We start from the raw sequence: 15,317 nt of genomic DNA, 5'->3' as shown, positions 1-15,317 counted from the left end.
AAGAATATTGGCACTCAAATGTTTTTTGCCGTGATGCCAAAGCGCCTAATGTGAACGTGGTGTATAGGAGGAAAAATAAAGGCTTAATGCAATTGCATAAATATGCATGCCCTTTTAATACTTGGTTGAAGCATCTTTTGATTTTATGATTGTAGTCTATTAACATGGCACATATTGTCGTGGGAGTCTTGGCCCACTTTTCCTTGCAAAAGTGCTCCAAGTCTGTCAGATGATGAGGGTATTGCCTCTGCACAGTCCTCAAGTCACCCCCACAGATTTTCAGCTGGTTTCAGGTCTGGGCTCTGGTTGATTAAAGCACCAGTTCCAGCTGATGAAAAATGCCCCCAAAGCACAAAGCAAAATTCTGGCACCACCATGTTTCACTGTGGCTATGGTGTTTTTTGGTAATGGACAATGTTGGTTATGCACAAAACATACATTTTGGAATAGAGGCCAAAAAGTTCAGTCTTGGACTCCTCAGACCATAACTCATTTTCCCACACCCTGTTGGCAGATGTCCTGTAAGTTTTTTTTTTTTGTTTTTTTTTTTTTTTTTTTTTGCAAAATGTAGCCTGGCTTGGATGTTTTTCTAGTAAGAAAAGGCTTCAATCTTTCCATCCTACCTAGAAGCCCAGACGTTTAAAAAAAAAAAAAAAAAAAAAAATATGGGAGACTGATGTCACAAGTAGTAAACAGCCAGTACTTCCCAGAAATTCCTGCAACTTCTTTAACATTTACTGTAGGCCTTTTGGCAACCTTCCAGATCAGTTTTCTTTTTTAAATCTTTTTTTGGAGGAATGTTCAGTTCTTGGTAATGTCACTGTTGTGCCGTAATTTCTGCACTTGCTGATGACCATCTTCACTGTGTTCCATGGTAAAGCTAATGTCTTGGAATTTTTTTTTTTTTTTTTTAACTTTTTCCTGACTGATAACCTTCCAACAATGAGATGCCTTTGATGCTCTGTAAGCTGTTTGCTGACCATAGCTTTTGTTCTAAGAGGCAACTGAGTAAAATGTCAGAAAAATTCTACTAGAGCACCTGAATGTTTGTCACTAATCAGTCACTTTCATTGATGTCAGGTGTGTACTGACTACTATTTAACATCAGTCTTAATGCTATTGGTTGTTTCTGATCACCGCCACATTCCTAACTTGGTCCAGGGGTCCTCAGTATACAGTGAGGAACAGAAGTATTTGAACACCCTGCGATTTTGCGACTTTCTCCCACTTAAAAATCATGGAGGGGTCTGAAATTCACATTGTAGGTGCATTCCCACTCAGACAGAATTAAGAAAAAAAAAAATTCAGGAAATCACATTGTATGATTTTTAAAGAACTTGTCTTGCACTGCTGAACAGAAGTATTTGAACACCTGAGAAAATCAGTGTTAATATTTGGTACAGAAGCCTTTGTTTGCAATTACAGACGTCAAACGTTTCCTGTAGTTCTTGACCAGATTTGCACACACTGCAACAGGGATTTTGGCCCACTCCTCCACACAGATCTCTAGATCTGTCAGGTTTCAGGGCTGTCGCTGAGCAACACAGAGTTTTAGCTCCATCCAAAGATGTTCTATTGGATTTAGGTCTGGAGACTGGCTAGGCCACTCCAGAACCTTGATATGCTTCTTACGGAGCCACTGCTTGGTTATCCTGGCTGTGTGCTTCGGGTCGTTGTCATGTTGGAAGACCCAGCCATGACCCATCTTCAATGCTCTGACTGAGGGAAGGAGGTTGTTACTCAAAATCTCACAATAAATGGCCCCATTCATCCTCTCCTTAATACAGTGCAGTTGTCCTGTCCCTTTCGCAGAAAAGCACCCCCAAAGCATGATGTTACCACCCCCATGCTTCACAGTAGGGATGGTGTTCTTGGGATGCAACTCATCCTTCTTTTTCCTCCAAACACGACGAGTGAAGTTTAGACCAAAAAGTTCTACTTTGGTCTCATCTGACCACATGACTTTCTTCCATGCCTCCTCTGGATCATCCAGATGGTCATTGGCAAACTTCAGACGGGCCTGTACATGTGATGGCTTGAGCAGGGGAACCTTCCGTGCAATGCATGATTTGAAACCATGACGGCGTAGTGTTCTACCGACCGTGACCTTTGAAACTGTGGTCCCAGCTCTCTTCATTTCATTAACCAGCTCCTCCCTTGTAGTTCTGAGCTGATTCCTCACCTTTCTTATCAGTGATACCCCACGAAGTGAGATCTTGCATGGAGCCCAAGTCTGAGGGACTGACGGTTGTCTTTAGCCTCTTCCATTTTCTAACAATTGCTCCAACAGTTGATCTATTTTCACCAAGCTGCTTGGCAATTGCCCCGTAGCCCTTTCCAGCCTTGTGGAGGTCCACAATTTTGTCTCTGGTGTCTTTTGACAGCTCTTTGGTCTTGCCCATGGTAGTACTTGGCGTCTGACTGACTGTGGGTGGACAGGTGTCTTTAAAGAGCTCAGACAGATGCTACTAAGTTAGATTAATGAGTGGAGTAGAGGTGAACTTTTTAAAGGCACAGTAACAGGTCTTTGAGAGCCAGAATTCTTGCTGTTTCTTAGGTGTTCAAATACTTATGTTCAGCAGTGCAAGACAAATAAATTCTTTAAACATCATACAATGTGATTTCCTGAATTTTTTTTTTCTGTCTCTGAGTGGGAATGCACCTACAATGTGAATTTCAGACCCCTCCATGATTTCAAAGTGGGAGAACTTGCAAAATCGCAGGGTGTTCAAATACTTATTTTCCTCACTGTATGTGTCCCCTTTGGCCAGACAGGGTCACTTCATTGATGGCAGGCACCTCCTGACCGTAAGACTTCCAGGCTGGGGTCGTGTTCTGGTGGGGGGGGGGTGTATGGAGGCTCGGGCTCTCCCAGGCACTGGAACCTGGGAGGGATAGGGGACCCTCTTGCCCTAGTGTGTTTTTTTTTTTTTTTTTTTTTTTTCCCTAAGGGGCTATCCAAAGGATGCTTCCATTGTGGAAAACTGTGTAAGTGAATCCTTAGCTATAAGTGGTATACATTGCTTACCGCTTGTTTTTACATGGCTGCCTGGTGCTGTAGCTGCAGGCAGCTTAGGCTCGATATGCTGAGAAGGTTGACTCTTTTTCCTTTTGTGGGGCAGCATCTGATGAGTCCTTTGCGCTTGTACCTTTGGACTGAAGGCCGCAAAGAAAGGATGCAGGGAGGCCCACTGCAGTTCCAATAAATGTCTCACGCAAGAAAAAATTGCCATCTTCCTGGGAAAAAGCTCTTTTTACCAGGTTTGTTTAGATAATCTAGTCAAGAGAGAAGCAGACATCATGTTCAAAAGTCCATTGGATTGAAATGGCTAAAACATTCCAATCCTTTATATCGCTTCTGCAAGATTCATCTTCACAAAGTGCCTCATTATTTAGCATCTTAAGTTGTAGTATAGCTACTGCAGCTCCCATGCCTTACGTTGTGATAGAGGAACGGGATGCTGGAATAGATGAAGGAAAGCTCTGAGGCTTCAAGCTATGAAGAGGGGGAACTTGGGAAGAGAGTGTCACACAAAAAGATTTTGTTCCCTTCAGACGAGACAGATGACCTGTCCAAACTAAAAGAAAGCACAGAGTTATCCATTCATGACAGGCTATATGCGGGATTGCAGTAAAAAAAAAGCCCTAAAGGATACCTACAAGAAAGGAGGGAACCAGAGAAAAACTTTTTTTTCTCCCCAGAAGTATCAAAAGGCATTTTCTGTTTAAAACAGTAGTAAACCGTGGCCTTTAAAAAAAACAAACAAAAAAACAAAAAAACCTTGCAAGACAATGGCATAATGTGCTAGTATGCATTGCATACTAGTACAGTATAAAATGTTTACCTTAGAATTAAGTCCTCCAGTGGCGCGCTGTCACCACTGACAGGGCTTCCATTTGGAAAGGTTGGCGGATAATAGGAGAGGATTTCCATTGCCTCAGAAGCAACAGAGTAAAAAAGGGTTTCACCCTTTCAGGAAGCTTCATCAGAAGGAGGGTGGAAAACAGGAACTGAAGAAGTCTTGGCAATTAAAAAAAAAAGCAAAAGACGGGGGGTACAATTCAACCTCTCTCAATCTAAAGGAAGAGCTCTATGACTCCCTGTGCCAGGTGGGAGGGAGATTGGTGGACTTCCTCCCCCAGTGAAAAAGTGGTATTGAACAATGATTTTATTTATATCTGATTCACTTGCTCGGGCTACAGAAAAAAGAATTCAATTAGAAACCACTGGAACATTTTTTTGCAATGCCTGTGCCAAAAAGCTGCGTCCAAGGTCTCGACAATGATGGACCTTTTATAGTACATGTTGCATCAGGAAGTCATAACCATTGTTCCTCCAGAAGAGAGGCATTGAGGTTTTTATTCTCACATTTTCCTGGGGAGGAAACTATCAGGCAAGCACAAGTTGATTCTCAAGCAAGTCAACAAATCGGTGAGATACAAGAAGTTTACATGACGAGAACTTCTATCTCAGAGAGAAATTATGGCCACATTTGATTTAAAAGACTCATCTTCACATGCTCTTTAGAGAGGTGTCAAGAAAGTACTGTATCTCAAATTCACAGGGAAAGTACTGGGCCAAACACTTTGCTTTAAAATCAGTGCTCTCCCCTTTGGCTTAGCGTTGGCACCATGAATATTTACCAAAGTGCTTGCAGAAGCTTTACAAAAGAGCTTTGGGAATCCAAATCATATTCTATCAGGACGATCTGCGGATTCAGCAATATAGTTGGAGGGAAACCTGAATCTTACCTTGCGTTGCCTCCGAAGATTGGGATTGGTAAAAACAGACAAATTCAGTCTATATTCAGCACAAAGGGTTGCCTTTTTAGCGTACATGGTGGATTCTCTGGTCACAAAAATCTTTTTGTCGGAAGAATAAGTGAGCACCTTGGTGGAGGAAGCTGGTAATCTTTGTCTAAGTTCTAGTGTCAATCCAGGAAATGAGACTCCTGGGGTTGATGACATTGGCCAGAGTCTTTTGAGCACAGTTTCACGTGAAGACACTCCAGAAGTCTATGCTGTCAGTCTGGACCAGTCGTCAGGGCTCATTGAGAAGCACAGTGTAGATGCCGCAACCAATATAGGAATCCTTAAAATGGTGGCTGCGAACAGAAAATTTAGCGAAAGGGTGTTCATGAACACTGTAAAGATCATGACAGAAAAAGAGCTTGTGGGGTTGGGGAGCTTACATGGAGCTCCAAGTGGCCCAGGGAAAATGGAGTCCAGTCTAGGCTCACTGTTTGTCTAACACAAGTGAATTAAGAGCAGTCTGGGAAGCCCTGCCAGTTTTTGCCTCCTCCATAAAAGGGAAATAAATGTGTTCAAATCTTCTTGGACAATATTTCCACAGTGATATACATAAACAAGGGAGCACAAGGTCGAATAAGCTCACAAAAGTAGTGAATCTCATTTACACTTTAAAGGGAGCTGAATATCATGGCAGACTTCTTAAGCAGAGAGATCTCCGATACAGAATGGAGTCTAAATCAGGAGGTGTTCAACCTAATCATTCAAATATGGGAACTACTGGACGAAGATATTTTTGCCTCCAAAAGGAACAAGAAAGATAGAGAACTACTTCTCCCTTCAAAGAGACTCAAAAAGTTTGGGGTTGAATGGACTAGCTCACCCAGGGAGGGGAAACTTTTATGTGCGTTTTCTCCCTTCCATCTATTTCCAAAAGTAATCCACAAAATCGAAACCTCAAAAGTGAGAGTAATTTTGATTGCACCAGCCTGGCCCAAAAGGACATGGTTCTCCGGTCTTTGGAAACTTTCGGTGCAGAATCCTTGACAGCTTCCAGACAGGGAGGACCTTCTGCACCAGGGGAAAATAACGAGCTGTTGCTTTCAGAAGGCAAATTGTCAGAGAGAAGGCAAGTTGTTAAGAAACAAAAGCTTGTTGGTTAGAGTAATCTGCACCATTCTAAACAGTAGGAAAAGATCAACTAAAATACTCTATGCTAAGATTTTGGAGAAACTTTAAATTTGCGACAAAGAAAATAAGCTGACAGGTCTGGTGATCTTGGCAGTCTTCGATTTCCTGCAAGATGGAGTAGATACAGTATGGGGTTTGTACCTAACACCCTAAAGGTTCAAGTGGTGGCTTTTTTTTAACTTTCTGGATTTCTCACTAGCAGAACACTCATTAATAAAAAGGTTCTTTAAAGTCATGTCCAGGAAGAGAAGACTGCAGTCAAGGAGATTTCCACATTATGAGCTTTTCACAGTTCTGCAGATGTTTGTCATGTCTGAACCACTAGAAGATTGCCTTCTAAAGTTTCTTACACTACAACCTGTTCTTTTAGTGGTGGTCGTTTCAGCCAGAAGGATTAACAAAATCCAGGCAATGTTGGTACTACTGCACTGTTCTCTCAGACAAAGTAATCCTCACATTAGATTCAGGTTTCCTTCCAAAGGTAGCTACTGATTTTCCAGAGGACGCAGGAAATCATCACACCATCTTTCTGTGGAGAGGCAAGAAATCCGAAGGAGGAAAACTTTAACAAGATTGATGTAAGATGATGTCTGTTAGGCTACATAGAACACACTAAACACTGGAGATTAGTGTCCAGTCTGTTCATACTATCTTCTGGAACAAAGAAAGTTGGGTGTCTTGAAAGCTACGATTGCGAGAAGTCTGCCATTATTGAAGCCTATAAGGCCTCTGCTCATGAACCTCCAGCAAACATCAAAGCACATTAAACAAGAGCATTAGCAACCTAGTGGATGGAAAAAGCTGGAGCTACCGCAATCCAGATCTGCATAGCTAGATCTTCAAAGCAAATTTCCAATCGTTTGGCAGACACTATTGTTTGTATCTGCTGTCTAGAGTCGACTAGTCTTTTGGGAGAAAAGTGCTTTAGGTTGTTGTCCCGCTTTAGCAGGTATTTCTTTTATGTCCTCACTCATAAGCCTTTCTGGAAGATGACTTGGGAAAACCGAGTTATTACCTATTTTACTAAATTTCCATGAATCTTCCAGGATGGCACTGCTTCCCTCCCTTATACATTAGTATAATGCCACCATCGTGATAGGGATTTTTTCTTTCTTTGACTTTGGTCACTGTAACAGCAATGTTTTTATCTGTCATGAATGAGTTACATTTATGACAGCTGTGATTACTAGAGATCTGTGATTGGCTACAGCTAACCACATGGTACAGGGTGCTGTAAACGGCACAGGTACCATGTGATAGCTGTGGGACAATCACAGCTCACTGGTATAGGAAGCAGAGCTGTTATGATTAACATTATTAATAATGTTAGGTACATTACTTGCAAGCACAGTCAGAACCTCTGACCTGCATGTATGTTTTCGGTCAGTGACTTAGAAAATACTGAAAAACAAGATACAACACACATCTATCCAGTTCTTCAGTCAGTAAGGAATATCTCAAAATGTTAATCATGCTTTGTTTGGCTCTTGTGTCTTGACAGACAGAGCACGCATATACACTATACTTCCAAAAGTATTGGGACACCCATCCAAATCATTGGATTTGAGTATTCCAATCACCTCCATGGTCACAGGTGCATACAATCAAGGACATAGGCATGCAGACTGCTTCTACAAACATTTGTGAAAGAATGGGTCACTCTCAGGAGCTCAGTAAATTCAAGCGTGGTACTGTGATAGTTTGCCACCTGTGCAGTAAGTCCATCCATGAAATTTCCTTGCTACTAAATATTCTACGGTCAACTGTTAGTGGTGTTATAACAACATGGGAACAACAACTCAGCCACAAAGTGGTAGGCCATGTAAAATGACAGAGGGGGGTTAGCGCATGCTGAATTGCGCAGTACACATAAGTCGCCAACTGTTTGCAGAGTCAATAGCTAAATACTTCAGATTAGCACAGCAACAGTGTGTAGAGAGCTTCATGGAATGGGTTTCCATGGCCAGGCAGCTGCATCCAAGCCTTACATCACCAAGTTCAATGCAATGTGTCAGATGAAGTGGTGTAAAGCACGCCGCCACTGAACTCTAGAGCTCCAGAAATGGAGTGACAAATCACGCTTCTCTGTCTGGCAATCCGATGGACATGTCTGGGTTTGGTGGTTGCCAGGAGAACGGTACTTGCCTGACTGCATTTTGCCAAGTGTAAAGTTTTGCGGAAGTGGAGATTATGATGTGGGGTTGTCTTTCCAGGTGTTGGGCTTGGCCCCTTAGTTCCATTGAAGGGAACTCTTAAGTTCACCTTTTAGGCAAAAATAACAAATGCACATTTTTTTGCAGGTTAAAAAAATGTGCATTTATGATTTTTGTCCACAAAGCATTGTACTAGCGATTAGTAGATTGCTGATGCCATGCAGGTCTTCTGCAGACCTGCCAGAATATCTGCTTGCCGTACGGGATATATGAGCAAGCAGATGTCCTGACAGGAAGCTTCAATGAACTACCACATACAGCCCAGAAACAATAGTGCACATTTTGCTTTTTTTTTTTTTTATCCTGCCTCTAACTGACACTGATACTAATACTAATTTAAACATTAAAAAAAAAACCTGACCAAAAAAGGACCATGACCTTGACCCAAACACTAACCCTGGCACTGACCTAGATCAAACCTCGATCTAGGTATTTTTATGTATTTATTTTATTTATTGTTATTATTATTTTTTTTTTAAATAAAGTTTTTTTTCTTTCTGAAAAAACAGAGATACAATGTATCTTCTCCATTCAGAGAGAAAACAAGGGGGGCAGGCTTCACAGTGACTGATCACTGTGATAGCCAGTCAGAGGCTATCACAGCAATCATGTGACTCAAAATTGAGAATTCTCACATCCCAGTCTTTGTGCTGGCAGCACACCGTACAGTGCACTCCCAGCACAAAGACAGGTACACAAACTAGCGGCCTCATGGAAAAAACCCAGTTCTCTGAGGCTGCTAATTTGCGTACACTCAGTGTCAAGAGGTTAAGGCGTCAGCATACCAAGACATTTTGGACAGTTTCATGCTCCCAACTTTGTAGGAACAGTTTGGGGATGGTCCCTTCCTGTTCCAACATGACTGCGCACCAGTGGACAAAGCAAGGTCCATAAAGACATGGATGAGCGAGTTAGGGGGGGGGAGGAACTTGACTGGCATGCATAGAGTCTTGACCTCAACCCGGCAGAACACCTTTGGATTGAATAAGAGCAGAGATTACAAGCCAGGCCTTCTCGTCTGACATCAGTGTCTGACCTCACAAATGCGCTTCTGGAAGAATGGTCAAACATTCCCATAGACACACTTCTAAACCCTGTGGGCAGCCTTCCCAGAAGAGTTGAAGCTGTTATAGCTGAAAATGGTGGGCCAACTCAATATTAAACCCTATGGACTAAGACTGGGATGCCATTAAAGTTCATGTGCCTGAAAATGCAGGCGTCCCAATACTTTTGGCAGTATAGTATATATACTTAAGTGTGGTTTATGCCTTTATCCAGATAAGGCAGTATAGTTTCTTAAACTGCTGTACATACTGTATGCATGCTGAGATGGTACTGTAACAGGGCAACCATGAAACAAAAAACTTGCCTTAATAGTTAATTTGTATGTATGCTATAATGATCATCCATGGCAACTAGCAAGGAAAACATTCTTCAAATCTGCTGACAGTTTACAATCACTAGCATATTTATAATCTGGCCTTGGATAGTAATCGAAGGTTGGGTAGTATGCTTCTAATTAACCCCATTATTACACGATATATCTTTCCTGGAATTTAAACAAACTCACCCCCTGGCTAGAGTGTTTTAATAGATGATTGTCTCTGCTCTTTGTGTTCTGTTAGAGTAACGGCATTACAGTATACATTTTTCTTAATGCTTACCAATTTAGAAATCAGCACAATATGTATTACTTTATAGCTACTGATCATCCAAAAATCTGACCAAATTAATCTGATTAAAGCATTGAGTTAATAGATTTTTTTTTCTCTAGTAAAGTCAGGATTACAAAAATTAATGAGCTTTTTCCTGTGGGGGGTGAAAGTGGAGCACAATATTGCGGTATCAAAGCATACACTTGAGAGCTTCAGCAGTACACCTCTTTTCCATATACTCCTGCACTTGCCATCTCTGAATCCTAGGATCAATTGCTTTGTGTATACATTCACCTTCGGTTTTAAGGCAGTTATGTATTTTGCTAAGGGCATATTAGACCCCTTAACTGTAGCTAAACTGGAAATTCAGTTCATTACATTTTTTAATCTTTCATTAGGGGACACAGAAGTAAATTCATAGACGTAGAATTATGCAGCTACCTTCAGGAGATTGGACAATAGTCACCAATCAGAGCTGTTGGAACAGTCCGGGAATAACATCTCCCTACCTCTTGGTGTCCTAGGAGAATTAATTTCTTCTGTTTGCTGAGAGAAGCAAGCCCATTACTTTTTGTTTTTACCAAAGATATGTTTTTACTTACTCAAGCAAGATTCTTCAACAGCTGAAAAGCTTAATATTGCTCCCTATTGCAGCTTTCAAGATTGACCGATACTCAGACCTTGCTGAGGGGAAGATGCGGTCCAGCCTGTAATGTCACCAACAGGCACTGAGATCTGTTGATGGAACTCTCCACACATCTGGTGTACTGTGTGTAGCTGGCTCCAGAGTGCTTTACAGTTCCAGGGGCGTGCTGCACCAGTCTGGTCGAAGCCTGTCCCTAAAGTCCCCTGTGGGTGTATGCCCACTAGAGGGGTGAAGATTGACTGGGTTGCACTGAATGCCCTATGGGGGCCTCTCCTAATCACTCGGACCTCCTCTGGTGAGAACGTGAGGCTTTCCGCTACGTCTTAATAGCTGGCTTGTGTTTTCCATTTTCCCTTCTTCAAGTGCTGCTATACTCTAAAATTCTGGTACAGAGACATAGATTAGGCATTGCAACACTTTTCCCCTTTGTCTCGTGTGTCCCATATGTGCTGCGACACATCGAGCTGTGCCACAACAGTTTAAGCTGTCAATGCAGTGACTGGAAAGGGCTGTGACACACCTGGGTGGTAGCGCCTGAATGGGTTGCAACAAACTGTTGTGCATGAGCAGATTTTCATTGCAGTTCCCATCCTGCTCAAAGTGCTCTCCAGCAAAGTTATAGATGTTCCTCCTTGAAGCTAATGTGGGGTGACCTGGTCACATACATTATTAACCCATTCTACACCAGTTTATCATAGCAGAGAGAGTCTTCTACTCCCACTTGCTTATAGGATGGTGGTTCATAAGTGCGAGAGGGGCTCCACTATGGGCCTCACTGACTTACAATTCTGTAACAGTGGAGGAGTGGCATGGAGTTCTACCTTTAGGTGGCCTTATAATGACAGCCCTGATCCCTGCCCCCTGCTGGAGTCCACTCCTCGTTCGGACACTTTGACTCCATCTCATGCACCCTCCTCTTCCTCTGCCTTATCCAGGGAGTTCTTCACTGTTTATGGACAAAATTTCAGTCACAATAGCCAATTCGGAATGCAGGGGTGGGTTCTAAGCATGCTTCTATGCAATCTCCAGAGTTCATCTCTGAATTCCCTACAGCTGCTCCTGCTTCCACACGTTCGGCAGGGAACAGAGAGGAGAGCACCCTATCCCTTGCAAATGACTTTGGTGCAAGAGAAGTCTCAGTCTGCGGACCTTACTCCAAAACTCAGGGAAATGATCTTGGTCCTTGTAGATGCAGTAGGCACTTGTTTAGAACTTAAAGTGGAATTCCAGCTGAAAAAAAAAAAATGAAAGTCAGCAGCTACAAAAACTATAGCTGCTGACTTTTAAAATACAGCCACTTACCTGTCCCTTGGTCCAGCGGTGTCCTAACCACCGCTGGTTTCACGGCCATCTTCTCTCCCTGGCGCCGGCATCTTTAGTGTGGGCACCTGGCTGTGACAGCTTGCGGCTTCACAGCCGGGTGTCCACTCCGCATCCGTGAGAAGTGCTGCACTTTGTGAATGGCCCCGTAGTCTTCTGGGACCTGTCACGTGTCCCAGAAGTCTACAGGGAGGGGGAGGACAACTTCTGCTTTCGATTGCCTAGGCGATCGCAGCGGAAGTGGGAGCTGTTACTAGTCAAATTCGGGTACCCGCTCCCCAAAGGTGCCAATCCTTAATGGGGAGCGGGGGACAAAGCATCAAAGTGGAAACTTCCCCTTATGGGTGGAACTCCGCTTTAAGCTTCTGGCACTCCCTGCTCCTAAGGTTACCAGTCTTGGTTCCCTTAGAAGTCTTCAGCCTGGAAAACCTGCCCCATACTTTTTGCAGCCTATGTCATACAAGGATTGCCCTAGCCCTCCCAGATGGTTTGCTCAGCAATAGTCTATTAAGGACAGTTATTTTTTATGTGGTTCATTCTTGTAGTAGATCTGACCATAGTAACGCCATTCAGAGAATGCTTTGTATTTTTTCAATGAATGCAAATCATTCTTTGTTTGGATGAGAAGGAGAGGTAGGGCAGTGGTATATGCATAGTTACATTTAGTTTGTTGCAGTGGATGCTCTGGTGATTCTGTGGGATCAGTTCAAACTTGGTATCACTTCGCCTGGGAGAAGAGGCGGCACTAGAGAGCAAATATCTGCTTATGCGGCTCCTGCTCCTTCCACTGCCACCTGCTTCTTCTACAGTTCGTGCTGGCTTGATGCACTCTGGTGCTCGGGGATGGCGGATCGGCACGCCCAGATCATGACCAATGGGTTACCGACCTCGGGCATGCTGGTTTAAGGTTGTGGGCCACATCAGAGGGCAAAGAATTGGGAACAGGCTAGTCGTAAACTGGGTGAAGCTGGAGTGCTTGCTTTAAAGGGGAACCCCAGAAGTCTGTAATTGCTTGATGAATCTTGGAATCCCATCATCACGAGGAAGCAGAGGACGATGTGGATTGCGGCCTGACCAGAATACTGATGACCTAGGGGTCTGATAAGAAAGGAAACTTCTTTCATGCGTATTTAATACGCACTTCTGGTGAGTGCGCATTCTATTTATCTAACAGTCTTCACCTCTGGATCATATACTATCACCACAGACAGGATTCTGCAAGATTCATATAACATATACCTTGTGACCTGGATGTTTACTTTATTGTGATTATCAGGCACTTTGTGCCTTTCATAACAGTTTGGGATATTGCTAATAACATTTCAGTGGTTTTTTGCACCATAATCTTTAGCGCTGCACCTTTTTATCTCTCTGTGTTTATGCATATATGTCTTCCATTTAGCTGTGTTTAATATTTGTGTGGTTGGTACATCTAGGAGCCCCTGGTGTGTGTAGCAGGCTCATATTCCATCTAGTGGGTGTTGGGGGGTTGTGGGTGTCAGGGGGCTGGTACTATCTCCCTCAGCTCCTCTCTCTCCCCTGTGAGGGGGGTGGAGGGACGGGAGGGTTTTCCATCTAGGGGAGGGGTGTCTTGTGGTTGCTTGGGGTTGATAGGGTTGGTGGGGTGGGTTGTGTCTAGTGTTGGGTGTTGGGTTAATGGACCATTTCCATCCTCGGTCCATTCTTGAGGGTCCCCTCTTGATATCTCTGGGGGGGTTGAGCCCTCTGTTATGCAGGACTGTCATGTTTCCGATCTCTTATTACTGTCTATGGTGCATAATAAAATTCCCTTGAGGTTAGCCTTTTAGGTGTGCTTTTCTTCCCTCTTTTTGTTTTAAACTCTCTGTGGGCCCTTCAATACCATCTGTATCTTCTGTAGCAAGGTCCAGTTTACCGTCCTGCTTTATGGTCATTGGCCTGACAGTTTACATTCAGGTACTAAAGGATAGGGATCTCACAATTCTGTCATCCCTATGCTTTTCAAAGGTAGGAAATTTACCTTTCACAAGGTCTACCTTTGTAGCTGAAAAGTGTATTTTGCATGGTGCAAGGCAAGGAGGTTCCATCCCAGAATGTTCTTGAGGATGGCCTGGATCAACACCTGGCCCTGAGCACTACTTAAGGCCAAATATCGACTCTGGCTGTACTTTTTTAAAGGATGTTTGTCTCACTGCTCAGGTGAGTTCAGGTTGTTGTTAATGTGAATTTCCTGGTTCATTCACCAGGGTTTGTGGGATCTCAACCCAGTTCTGTTGGCTCTCCAGAAGTTTCACTTTCAACCTACCAGAGATATCCTCTTGTCTACTCTTACTTGCAAAGTAGCCTTTTCCTTAATTGTTTATTAGGGGACACACAAGGACAACTGAGGGGTAGGCAATGCTGCAAACAAAATGCTAACAGACCCAAAATTAACCACAGGTTAACAGAGGCTCATAGTTTATAGAGTTTCTCAGAAAGCCTTGTGGCCTAAAACTGGCATTAGAAGAGGCTTAAACATCTACCTAGTAAAAGTTTGCAAACATGTGAACAGAAGACCAGGTGTCAGCCTTGCAGATCTTAGAAACCGAGGCTTGATGCTAAAAAGTCCAAGATGTTCCAACAGACCTGGTGGAGTTCATTTGTATGGGCTGCTGTGCCCGTGTATCCTGTAGAAAAAAGGTGCCTGCGCCTTTTTAAAACGTGGCTACAGGGAAACCACATAGTCTTTTTAACCATGCGATTTCCCTGCGGTTCCTGCATCCGCAAACATGGGATATGATGCATGGGGGTGCCATTCAGAATGCATGGCAGCCCACGCATCTCATAAGAGAAGCACGATTTGACTGCAGGTGGTTGTGGGTGCAGGAACAGAAGCAATTCCTGCACCAGCAACCAGCCTGCATAATGCGGGCAAGTGTGAAGCTAGCCACAAGGGAGTTAACTCAAAAACTCACCTTGACGAGGTGATGGCAACTAAAACAATGTTTGCCTTACTAAATCCTCTTCTTGGAGTTCATTAGGGGGCACTGGCCCCACTCCACTCTTCCCATATTCCACTCCTTCTAATTATTGCTACAAACCTGAGGTATGATGGGAGTGCAGGGGTTCTGCTGGACTGTTCCAGCATCTCTGAATATCCTCTTATGCCCGCTAATGAACTCCATGAAAAGATTTTAATGTATGTCAAAAAGCCTGATATTCTTAACAAGCAGTAACAATTCTTTGAAAGATCACCTCACTGACCTATCAGGCTCCAAACACCAAGGAGTAAGTCATCCTCAAGGTTCTAAAAAATACTTTTAAATTTCAATTTCTATCACAAAATCTTTTTTTACCCCGTGTAAGCTATGACTTGGCTGGTTTGCTGGCTGTCTGCTTTCTAGTCTACTATGTAAACACAAAGATGTTGGATAGAGTAGAATGCAGAGACCCAACTTTGGATGTGCAGATTTTAAGGATGAATTACTCTACAGTGTCTACAGCTAGAGAGGTAAGTAAGGACTTGTTTAATGCTCATGAACTACATGTAAATAGCTGAATTTCCAAATCCTGGCCATAGTTCTA

At 43.2% G+C, this 15,317-nt stretch overlaps 1 protein-coding gene across 49 annotated transcripts in view; it reads right to left on the bottom strand.

Moving 5' to 3' along the window:
• ABI3BP (ABI family member 3 binding protein) overlaps positions 1-15,317 on the bottom strand; it is a 512,999-nt gene that overhangs the window by 1,865 nt on the left and 495,817 nt on the right. The gene's annotated exons all lie outside the window — the stretch shown is intronic.

This window comes from Staurois parvus, unplaced genomic scaffold (assembly GCF_062004578.1).
Source record: "Staurois parvus isolate SC_StPar_1 unplaced genomic scaffold, SC_StPar_1.0 ptg000696l, whole genome shotgun sequence".
NCBI lineage: Eukaryota > Metazoa > Chordata > Amphibia > Anura > Ranidae > Staurois > Staurois parvus.
The sequence above is the reverse complement of the archived record's forward strand: the minus strand, read 5'-3'. Positions and strand labels throughout refer to the sequence as shown.